Source organism: Nyctereutes procyonoides, unplaced genomic scaffold (assembly GCF_905146905.1).
Source record: "Nyctereutes procyonoides isolate TBG_1078 unplaced genomic scaffold, NYPRO_anot_genome, whole genome shotgun sequence".
Lineage (NCBI taxonomy): Eukaryota > Metazoa > Chordata > Mammalia > Carnivora > Canidae > Nyctereutes > Nyctereutes procyonoides.
The window spans coordinates 15,190,001-15,202,673 of record NW_026575042.1 but is presented as its reverse complement, the minus strand read 5'-3'; the positions used below and the strand labels follow the sequence as shown (position 1 = coordinate 15,202,673).

The window sequence follows — 12,673 nt, the reverse complement described above, 5'->3', positions numbered from 1 at the left end:
GAAATTTCTATCTGAAATCATAATGCATCTGTATATTCAAGAAAATAAATAAGAGCATTTAAAATAGATTTGAATTCTGATTGCAGTGGTAGTTATAAGAATCTACACATGTGACAAAATGGCATAGAAGTATACAGGCATATCAATGTCAGTTTACTGGTTTCGATATTTTATAATAATTATGTAAGATGTAAACTTTGAGGAAACTGGGTGAAAGTGTGTGGTGGGATCTCTTTATACTGTCTTTGCAACTTGTAAATCTATGATTATTTTCAAAATTAAAAAGTTTAAGAAAATCATTTATAGCATATATATGCTTGATACATATCTGTTTTAGGTTAATGGTCATTTTGCATTTATTCACATGCAAATATATTTTAAAATAATTTTCTGATTACTATTGCTGAATTTATTTGCCTCTGGATTCTCAAAAGTTAGGTAGAAGAGCCAACAGATCTTGAAATTTAGACCTAATGCATCTGGGTCATATTCATGTATATCCTTACCCTTCACTATCTCCATAAGAACTGAGTGATATAATGACCAAGCCATAAAATTTTCAGCCATTTGGATTTTGTTTTGATTGCAAACATTTCCTGATAATATTTTCCAGTTTCAACCTGAGAGAACCAGAAGTGGGATATTGGGTTCTCTTCCACTTCAGATGTCTTTTAGCAAGCTGATACCACTCATATCTGTTAATCTTTGGTTGTGGGTCACTTCTCACAAAGATTACTTTGGTGAACTCATTGCCCTTTATGATACCTTAGTTGTTTTTCAAAGCTGTATAAATTAGAACTTGAATTCTTTCAGCTGTGTAATGTACTCCTCAAGACTGTTCCTGGAAGCTTCGAATTTGGTCATGAACTAAGATGGCTGGAGTTAATATTTGTAATTAATAAGTAAATTACATACATGTTTGGTTTAAAGGTCACTTGGCAAAACAGTCAAGTTACCTGGCAACTTAAGCAAGAACTCATACCCAGGAAACTAATGGTAAAATGTAGTTGCTGGATACATGCAAGATATAGAACTTGAAATTGGACTGAAAAGCAGCTGCATTATAAAAATGCTTATGAAAAAAATTATCATGGAACATCTTTGATTATCGATGGACTAAGAAGTTTTGGAAATTGGTTGTGGCAGTTTATAACTTAATGGATACAGGGTGTGCAATCTTCACTGTTTCAAGTGTTCTGAGAAAAAAATATATGTGTAGTTTTACTTGCTGGATAAAAATCACTATCATCTTGCACAACAGGCAAAGTTGGCATTGATTTTATAACTACTGAGGAGCCATTATGACTATTTTCTCTCTGTTTCTAAGCATTCTGGTACACAAGCCTCTGTCTATCTCCCTCTCTTTTACACACACACACACACACACACACACACACACACAGGTGTACCCCAATTGCTGACCTCTCACCTAAATAGGATGCTATCAAAGGGAATGTATTTTAAAGAGCTTCTAAAAAGAAGTTGTTCATTATAGCCAGCATCTTTACCCTTAGCCCAAACCCCACGTACACTGCACAATGTACAATGTAAGGAGATTCCAAATGGAATGTTTAGAGGCACTTAATTTATTTCTGGGGTTGCTGAAAGATTTTTACCTTATCAATTATGCTGTCTGTGGAGTAAATTCTTTTTCCTCTTTTTTTTTCACAGACTTTGAATCTAAAGCCTAGAGCTTTAGATTCACATCTGAGTACTAGAAAACTTTAAGCAATAAATGGCTCTGTAATTTAACTACCTTGAAGCAAATAAATAGCCTCCCTTTGACAATGAATTGGAACAAGCTTGACCACCTGTATTAGCAGATTTCTCACTGAGCTATTGGATTTCATGGCTTTTTCCCCCCCTTTGTCCTGGTGATAACTGTAATTTATTATCATATAAACCTGCAGTCTGCAGGGTGTGTGAAACTTGCACTATATTTTTTGCCATTTAAGTATCTACTGAATCGCCTCCTGCATTCTTGTTCTTATCAATATCCTACGATGCAGGTTGTGATGCTACATTTTAAAGACTCCAGGATAAAAAAAGAAAGAAAAAAAAGACTCCAGGATTTTAAAGCAAAAATGCTACAAATAATATAAGTTCCCAATAGCAACCCAGAATGAACATGAAGCTCTCCAAGGGAATCACTCTAGCTAGCTTATTCCAATGTGTGCATATGAAAAATTCAACTGATTTGTCAACTAAGAGGAATCAAACAATAAATCATCCAGTAAGTGGTAATTGATTAATAATGTATAACCATTAACACAGACTAACATTTTCTGTATACTTGCTGTTCTGTCAGAAAGAGTTTCGAGGGATCAAAGGAAATGTTTCTTTGAGGAGAGCAGATTTAGAATATTTTAGTAATACATAGTGGTTAGGAGTGTAGGTTTGGAGAGAGAAACTTGGCCTTGAATTTTAGCTCTGATACCACCCGGATGTGTGGACTTAGTTGACTTATTTAAATATCTCTTAAACACTCTAATAATAATATTCAGATTATTGAACTAAGGACACCTGTCAGAGTTAATTCTAAAAAATACACAAAAAATTTATCATGGTGCTTAGATTATACAAAGAATTCAATAAATGTTAATTATTCAATGAATGTTGTTATTCATTACATTCAAATATGTTACTGAACCTTCTATAAATTCTGTATGCTTTAAGCAGTATATCATTACAAAACAGTCTCTTGAGAAATATAATAAATATCGACAAATATTTTTATTACCTGCTATGTGCCAGGCACTGTGCTAGGTGTTGGAGAATCAAGTTGAATAAAACTTCTCTCTTATTCCGAATCTGTAACATTTAGCCTATCTCCTGGGCTTGTTCCTGGATTGCTCCAGATAAGAATATTAGCTGTTATGGTTCTTGCCAGCCTCAAAGCATTTAGAAGAAAATCATTAGCTAAGGACTATGTTTCTGTAAGCATAAGAAGAAAAGAGCTGAGGACACACTAGCTAAGAATAGCTTCACCTTGTAGGTGTTTCTTTTCTTATTAATGAGAAGCTTGTAGATGGGTAGTGAAGGGCAAATGCTGTGGTATGCCCTCAAGGATCAAGGCTTGTGTGCCATTCCTTATGGGTGGCTTTTATCTGTACATATACATGTTATTTCTAAAGCCTAGGTGTGATAGCCCCATCTAAGCCAAGAACAACAAAAGGATGCAGGGATCTGAAGCTAACGGATCATTCTGGCTGATTCTGTCCTTTTAAAAGCTTTCCCAGAACCTAACTTAGGAACTTGTGTTTACATCATAATGGCTCAAATTGAGTCATATGATTCCCCCCTTAGCTGCAAAAGAGTCTGGGATTATGAATAATTTAGCTTCCTTGCCTCTAATAGAGAAAATTAAGAATAGTTCATCTTTTTGGCTGTCCAACATCCATTACACCATTCTTCCCATTAATACATTATGGGTGGCATGCATTCATTCCTTCCCCAAAGAAGCCTACCTCAAAGCCTCATCCTATAAGCACATCTGGTGATGCCATCATCCCTAGCGGGCTCAGACACAGCTTCTCCTCGTGGCTTAGATCTCATAAGCTTAAAAGACAAGTTATCTGTCCCAACTCCCACAGTACAGAACAATAGATAAAAAATAAGATACATGAACCTAAAGGAAGACCAGCAGAAATCGTTCATTGCTAGTGTATACCAAATCTTGGGGGCAGGAATATAATTCCAGCTTTGTCAGTACAGTAAGTTCATTGGTTATTCAGTCATATAATCCCTGTCTGACTCCTGAAGAAATCTTTCTTGCACATTATTACTCACTTAGGCCTCACTGGAGGCTATGCAGCTTTAGAAACTAAGTTTTCCAGAACGCAAATCTGGAGGCTCTGGAATGGCTCTAATATTGAATGATAGCAATTACTACCAGCCTTGCCTTGAGTTATCTCAAGTGCAGCAGGCCTCTTTCTTATTTTCTATCTGGCAGTTCTGAACACAAGTAAACAGAGCATATCTCCTTCTAGATGAAAAGTTCACAGAGAAGGAGTTACCCCCTCCTCAAGGCCCTTACAGAAGGCTTTTTCAGGTCTACTATTAGCATTGCTATTCCAATTGCCAAAGGTGATTCACCTCACTGTGAGATATGTAGAATAAATCAAAGTTAAGCAATCGCAAAAGAGACCAAGTGTCCAAGAGGATGTCAAGCACATCAAGAATAGTATAAAAATCCCATGTCAACTATGGCAGAAACCAGATTGGAACCAGAGGAAAGAAATTCTCTTCCATAAGTCAATGACCTTAATAGTTCTCTTTAAGGAAAAACAAACAAACAAAACATGAGGGTTTTTAATTTTTTTAAAAATTTTTATGAGTTTTTTTTTCTACTTAAGATCAGAAGTGATAAAAAGTGAAAAAATTAGTGACTACAGGAAAATAAATTCTGTAAATTCAAATATGTAATGCACAAAATTAATTTAAAAATACATTACCCCAATACATAACCCTAATGGTGATATTCTAGTAGAAGAATTTTAGTGAATGAGGTAAGGCCCACTTTATAGAATACTCTAGAAAAAAAATTTAAGGTTTGAACATTAGCCTCATGATGTGGCTTGTTATCAACCTGAATGCACAGGCATGTGCTGTCATCTGAGGCCCTGCTAATAATCTTTGCTTTTATCACACCAGGGATATGAGAGTAAGCAGGTTATTTGATATCCATGTGTCACTACAATAGGGTTGGGCTTACTGCATTACCAGTAGGCAAGTTCAGTAGGCAAGCAATACTTAATATAAGGATGGGCAAGTGCTGTCTGGAGATGCTAATATTCTAAAAATAATGTCCTGGTGTTTTTATTTTGTTTTGTTTTCAACAGAATCAAAGGATCAGAGAGGATTTTAGTTAAGGAAGGCCTACTTTATAGAATGCTCTAGATGCTATCATTTGTTCAGATCCCCAAAACCCCATAACCCCAAGGAGACAAGGACTATAGCCTAATGTTTAGGTAGAAATCTCTTTTATTTTCTTAGTCTTTCAACACATTTATGCTGAACACTTACTATGTACCAAGATTGCTGTACATGCTAAAGACACTGAACCAGTTTTATGAAGATCACATTCTTCTGGTGGAAGGCAGAAAATGAACAAAGAGATACATTAGTTAATAAGAAGTGGTTCTAAGACAATTAAAAAAGACTAAGGATAATAAATATATAGGGTATGAGGATGGGGGGTGAAGGTGGGGCTGAGATGCATTTTAGATAGAGTGGTCAGAGAGATTGTCTCTGATGAGGTAATATTTGAACAGAGATCAAAAAGAAATGAAGAGAGCAAATTCCAATATAATGTCATAATAAGAGATTGTTATGAAAAAATTTCTGTAGTAATTCAAAATAGAGCAGACTTTTTAGGGAGCTAACATGTCTGGGCTTTGTTATCATCTTTATCCCACACCTTCTTCTTAATATGGAAGAGAGAGATATACCACCATCCCTTCCTTTATTTTTTGTGGGAATTTTCTGGTTTCAATCTATCATAATGGTGCATTTATTAGAAAATATTTTTTCATATGAACCAAAATCCAATCGAATCAGTAAATATTTTCTTCCAGTACTTAACTTCTTCAAATCGTGTTATTCAGTTGTACTGGTGGATGTAAAGAGATGACAAGATATCCTACACCACTGTTATGAAATGTTCTTTAAATAACTGTAATTTCAAAGAGTGGCAGTCCAATGTTGGTTTTAACACAGTTCATTACTCTTGGATGACTGATGCCATGTAATGAAAACCTTGCTCTGTGTCATTTCCTAAAATGAATCTTTGTGTCACATGTTCTTGTGAAAGACATTTCCAACAGAAGAACATCTCTCACAAACACCAAGTATTATTTTCCTCATGATGGAGATTTTTGAAGTTGTCAGTAAAAGAAATACTAGTGGTTGGTCTTCCACATGTCTATAAAATATTTGTGAGTGTTTGCTTGGTTGGCTATGGCAACTTACCTCATTTTTTTTTATCCTAATGCTGAATGCAGGGATACAAAACCCAATATTGAGATTGTCAGGGTTGATCTTAATCCTATTTGTTAATTATTTGAAGTTTTTGAAGCAGAATCCTCTGAAGTTAAATATTTGTATTAGCTTCTACAAAATGATTTACATAATCAGGTTGTTACCCCGCGCTTTTGCAAGGACTCTAGTATATTTTCTTTGGTGGAATGGTGGGTATGTGCTCTAATTGAATTTCCTGCTTTCCCAGCATTTGACAGAAACACAAATCAATGAAAAAATTTACCTTAATTTGTTTTGTAAGTTGGGGTTTCTACCAGGTGTCCTGATACTTTCTTATTGCAGGATGCTGTGGACTACAAGTTCTCTTCATTCAATTTGCAAGAAACATCAACTCCTTCATCCTGCCTCTCTGAACAGAATGTATCCACCACAGGCTCATCTCAATTAATGGCTCATTTCTTTATATACTGTTAAGAAAGTAATAATGAACAATCCCCATTCATGGCTTTAATCATTTGTTCCTAATCATTGTTCCTTTAATCATTTAATCATTTGTTAGAAGGAAAAGATCCTATCTCTGGTCACCATTGTTTTGGATTGAAAGAACCTAATTAAAAAGCATCCCTTTGTCCCAAGTAGATTTTTATCCCATTGAAAAAATAAGAGAATACCAAATTAAAACAAAACAAAACAAAACAAAACAAAAAAGCCCCAAAAGCAAACTATTGATTCAATTACTGGTAATACTGTATTAGGAAGATGTGGCTTAGGAAATTATGAGGGAAATGAGTCTTTAAATATTGAATGCCAAAATTAGATTTATCCATCCAGTTACAGCAGGTGCCAGAGAAGTAGGGGCCTCCCTGAAAAGGGATAAAGTTATGTTGTATCACTAGACATAGAAGAAAATAGTGAATGTGTTGTCTATGGAATCACAAGGAGAAGGGAAGGAGCAAATGAGTCACCCTTACTGAGTTCTTGCTTTTAAACTCACCAGTCAGGTAAATCATTACTCCTCCCTTTTGGGAGTATTACATAAGTGACCAAGTATCCAACCATAAGAAAATACCATGAGAAGAGATAGAAACTCCCTGGCTGGACGACTTTAATTGCTTTCTGTATCTTAGTTTGTAGTGTACCTTAATGAAAATTATTGTATGGATTATAGTGTTAGTACTATATGTTATATATTTATTCTTAGTAATTTAACATACCACCATGTAGAAATCTGTGAAATACTAAAGCATGCGATCTACCTTGTTTTCTCATTTACCATTGGTATGCTGTGGGACTCTCTTTAAGTCCCATAAGTGTATATATTCACTTATGGATAGGATATACAGGATAAAGAAAATTCCATTTCTTTTTCTTTTAATTGAAGTACAGTTGACATATAATGCTATACTAGCTTCAGGTGTACAGTATAGTACAGTAGGATATACAGGATAAAGAAAATTCCATTTCTTTTTCTTTTAATTGAAGTACAGTTGACATATAATGCTATACTAGCTTCAGGTGTACAGTATAGTACAGTATCATCATTGAACAACTCTTTTTAAAAATATTTTATTTATTTGTTCATGAGGGACACACAGAGAGAGGCAGAGACATAGGCAGAGGGAGAAGCAGGCTCCCTGTGGGGACCTTGATGCAGGACTCAATCCCAGGACCGAAGGATCACGCCCTAAGCCAAAGGCAGATACTCAACCACTGAGCCACCCAGGTGCCCCATGGACAACTCTTTATGTTATGCTATGCTCACCCCACCTCATCTATCACCATACAACACTACTACAACACCATTGACTGTATTCCCCTGTATTTCATTGACTGAAACTTTCATCTGCATGGCTTATTTATTCCACAACTGGAAGCCTGTATTTCCCACTTATTTTTCAGTATCCCTCTATTCCCCCTTGCCTCTGGCAGCCATCAGTTTGTTCTCTGTCTTTTTGAGTCTGCTGTTTTGTTTGGTTGTCTGTTTGATTTTACATATAAGTGAAATCATATGGTGTTCATCTTTCTCTCTCTTATTTCACTTAGAATAATACCCTCTACCTGCTTTATGTTAATAAATAAGTTTTTTTATAGTTACTATACCATTTAATCCTTACTAGGATCATGTGAGGTAGATATTATTATCACATTTTACAGATGCAAAGACAAGGGATGACCCAAGTTCACAATGGTAGTCAACAGTGATGCTAGATTTGAACCCAAAAGCCTTGTTCTGTTTGTTTCCAAAACCTTGTTCTATTGAAGAAAATTGTAAACCTGCAAATTCTTCTCTCTAGGTTTTTTAAGTGGTGCTTGGATATTTGATTTCTTTCTTGTCCCTCTAGCTTTATTAAGATATAATTGACATAAGGCATTGTGTCAGTTTAAGGTATACAATGTGATGGTTAATACACTTAACATATTGGAAAATTATTATCACAGTAGGCTCAATTAACACCATCACCTCACATAATGGTCATTTCTTTCTTTTTGTGTGTGTGTGTGGTGAGAACATTTAAGATATACCTTCTCAGAAATTTCCAAGTATATAGTATAGTATTATTAATGATAGTCACCATGTTCTATATTAGATTTCCATGAGTTATTCATCTTATAACTCGTATTTGGTATCCTTTGACCAACATTTCCTCATTTCCCCCAGCTTCCAGCCCCTGACAACCATTAAACTGTTTCTGTGAATTCAGCTTTTTAAGATTCCACATATAAATGATACATATAGCATTTGTCTTTCGCCATCTGATTTCTTTTACTTAGCAAAATGCCCTCAAGTTCTATCCATGTTGTCACAAATGACAGGATTTTCTTTCTTCTCACCACTGAATAATATTCCATCCTGTATATGCACCATATATTCTTTATCCATTCATTCATAGATGAACATGTAGGGTGTTTTTATACCTTGGCTATTGTGAATAATGTTCCAATTAATGTAGAAGGGAAGATATCTCTTTGCTATCCTGTCTTCATTTCCTTTGGATATCTAACCAGAAGTGTGATTTCAGGATCATATGGTAGTTCTATTTTTTTTTAATATTTTGAGGAACCTTCATACTGTTTTCCATTGTAGCTGTTCCAATTTACATCCCCACCAATAGTGCACAAGGGTTCCCTTTTCTCCACATCCTCACCAACACTTGTTATCTCTTGTCTTTTTGATGATAGCTATTTTAACATGTATGAGGTAATATTTCATGGAGGTTTTGATTTACATTTTCCTGATAATTAGTGATATCAAGTATCTTTTCACATACCTGCTGGCCATTGTACTGTCCTCTTTGGAAAAACTTATTTACTCAGTTCTTCTACCCATTTTTAAATTTCTGTTGCTATTGAGTCACATGAAGTGCTTATATATTTTGAATATTAAGCACTATTACACAAATGGCATTTGGAATGCATCTATCTCCCTCTATAGATTGCCTTTCATTTTGTTGTTTCTTTTGTGAAGTGGAAGCTTTTTCAGTTTGATGTCATCCTACCTATTTCTTTTTGCTTTTGTTCCTAGTGCTTTTGGTGTCATATTAAAAAAAAAAAAATTGTTGCCAAGACCAGAGCCAAGGAGGTTTTCCTTATATTTTCTTCTAGGAGTTTTATGGTTTTTAGACTTATGTTTAAGTCTTTTATGCACTTCAAGTTAATTTTTGTGAGTGGTATAATATAAGAGTCCAGTTTCATTCTTCTGCATGTGATTATTGAATATTCCCAACACCATTCATTGAGGAGATGATGCTTTCTTCAATGAGTATACTTGTCTCCTTGTTAAAGATTATCAGACTGTAAATGCTAGGATTTATTTGTGGGCTCTAGATTCTACTTCACTGGTGTATGTATTTATTTTGATGCCAGTGCTATACTGTTTGATTACTATAGCTTTATAATATAGTTAAAATCAGAAAGTGTGATTCCTCCAGATTTGTTTTCTTTCTTAAGAGTATTTTGAATATTCAGTGTCTTTTATGGTTCCATAAGATTCTTGGATTGTTTTTTTTTTCTATTTTTTGAAATTACCATTGGAATTTTGATAGATATTGTATTGAATTTTTTTATGGCTTTGGGTAGTATGTATATATTAACAACATTAATTATTTCAGTTTGTGAACATGGGAAATCGTTCCATTTATTTGTGTCCTCTTCAATTATCTTTCATCAAAATTGTAGTTTTCAGGGTCCATAGGTCTTTCATCTTTTGGGTTAAATTTATTACTAAGTTTTTTTTTTTTTTTTTGAGGCTGCTTTGAATGGGATTATTTTCCTTATTTATTTTTCAGAAAATTCATTGTTAGTGTATAGAAAAGCTATTTTCTATATGTTGATTTTGTATCCTTTACTGTTATTATTTATTTATTTAAATAGCTTTTCCAAAAAATAAATAAATAGCTTTTCAGTGGAATCTTTAGGATTGCCCTATATAAGATCATATCATCTGCAAACAGAGACTGTTTTACTTTTTTTTTTTTCCTATTTACATGCCTTTTATTTCTTTATCTTGGCTAATTACTCTGGCTAGAAATTACAGTACTGTTTTGAATAAAAGTTGTGAAAGAATTGGCATCCTTGTCTTGTTCCTGATCTTAGAGGAAAGTCTTCATCATTTCATCATTGAGTATGATGTTAGCTGTGAGCTTGTCAATTATGGCCTTTATTATGTTGAGGAATATTCCTTCTATATCCATGCTGTTTAGAGTCTATATTATGAAAGATATTGTGTTTTGCCAAGTGCTTTCTCTGCATCTATTGAGATGATAACGTGATTTTTATCTTTCATTCTACTAATGTGGTGTATCAATTTACTGATTGTGTATGTTGAACAATTCTTACACACCAGGGATAAGTTCCACTTAATTATGGTATATGATTCTTTCATATTTTTGACATTTTCTATTGTATTTCTAGTATCTATTTTATCATTCTGCTCTGTTTTAATTTCCTTACTTGTATTGCCTCTGAGCTTGTTTTGTTCTTCTTTTTTCTAATTCCCTGAGGTATAAAGTTAGGTTGTTTATTTGAGATTTTTTTCTTAGCATATTCATTTATCACTATAAATTTGTCTCTTAGAACTGGTTTTGTGCACTCAATATGTTTTGGTATGTTATATTTCCATTTTTTAACAAGATATGTATAAAATCTATCTATCTATCTATCTATCTATCTATCTATCATCTATCATTTTCCCTTTTAATTTCTCCTTTGACCAATTGTTTAGGAGAATGTTGTTCATCACTTCACTTTGAGCTTATGTGTGTCCTTCAAAATGAAGTTAATCTCTTATAGTTAGTATATAGCTGGGTCTTGATTTTAATCCATTCAGTCATGCTAAGCCTTTTGTTTGGAGAATTTGATTCATTTATATTTAGAGTAATTACTGATAGTTAAGGACCTATTAAAATCATCTTTATTTTTTTCTGGCTGTTGTGTAGCTCTTGTGTTCCTTTCTTCCTCTCTTGCTGCCTTTCTTTGTGAATTGATGATTATCTTTAATGGTACACTTTGATTTTCTTCTCTTTATCTTTCATGTTTCTACTATAGGTCTTTATTTTGTGGTTATCATGAAGTTTACATAAAACATAGATATGACAGTTTATTTTACACTGATTACAACTTAACTTTGATTGCATATAAAAACTCTTTTACCTCCCTACTTTTAAGGGTCTTCAAAAAATTATTTATTTATTTATTTACTTACTTACTTATTTATTTATTATTTATTCATGGGAGACACACAGAGAGAGGCAGAAACATAGGCAGAGGGAGAAGCAGGCTCCCTGCGGGGAGCCTGATGTGGCACTTGATCCCAGGACCCCAGGTCATAACCTGAGTCGAAGGCGGATGCTCAACCACTGAGCCACCCAGGCGTCCCCCTACTTTTATTTTTTTGACATCACAATTTACCTCTTTTAATACTGTGTATTCACTAACAAATTATAAAATTTATATTTATTTTTATTTTTAATTATTTTTTTCTTTAATCTTTATACTAGAGTTAAGTGCTTAACACTTCACCATGTTTTATTAGAGTTTTCTGACTTTGACTGTCTACTTACCTTTACCGGTATCTTCTTTATTTTCATATGTTTCTATGGTACTAATTAGCGTACTTTCATCTCAGCTTGAATAACATCTTTTAGAATTTCTCGTAAGGCAAGTCTAGTGATGATGAACTCCCTCAGCCTTATGTTGCCTGGAAAATATTTTACATCTCCCTCATATTTGAAATAATATTTTATCAGAAAGAATATTCTTGGTTGGCATTTTTTTTCATTGTTTTTATTTTTTGTCCCTGCCACCCACCTCGCAAAACTTTAATTATATTATCTCACTTTCTCTGGTCTTGTAGGGTTTCTGTTGAGAAAACCATTGATAATCTTGTGGAGATTCCCCTATAAGTTACACGCCTCTTTTTTCTTCCTGTTTTTGAGGTTCTCTTTATCTCTCGTTTTTGGCAGTTTCATTATAATGTGTTAGAGAAGATTGCTTTATTTTATTTTTTGAAGATTGTAATTATTTATTTTATCTATAAATTTTATCTATTTATCTATAGAGAGAGACATGAGCAGAGGAGGGGCATAGGGAAAGAGAGAATGTCAAGCACTCTGCGCTGATCATGGAGTCTGATGTAGGGCTCAATCTCATGACCCTAACATCATGACCTGAGCTGAAACCAAGAGTTTAGACACGT

The 12,673-nt window shown here is 34.0% G+C and overlaps 1 protein-coding gene across 8 annotated transcripts in view; it reads left to right on the top strand.

Moving 5' to 3' along the window:
* Positions 1–12,673, top strand: part of RBMS3 (RNA binding motif single stranded interacting protein 3) — a 684,622-nt gene that overhangs the window by 280,071 nt on the left and 391,878 nt on the right. The window lies entirely within an intron of this gene.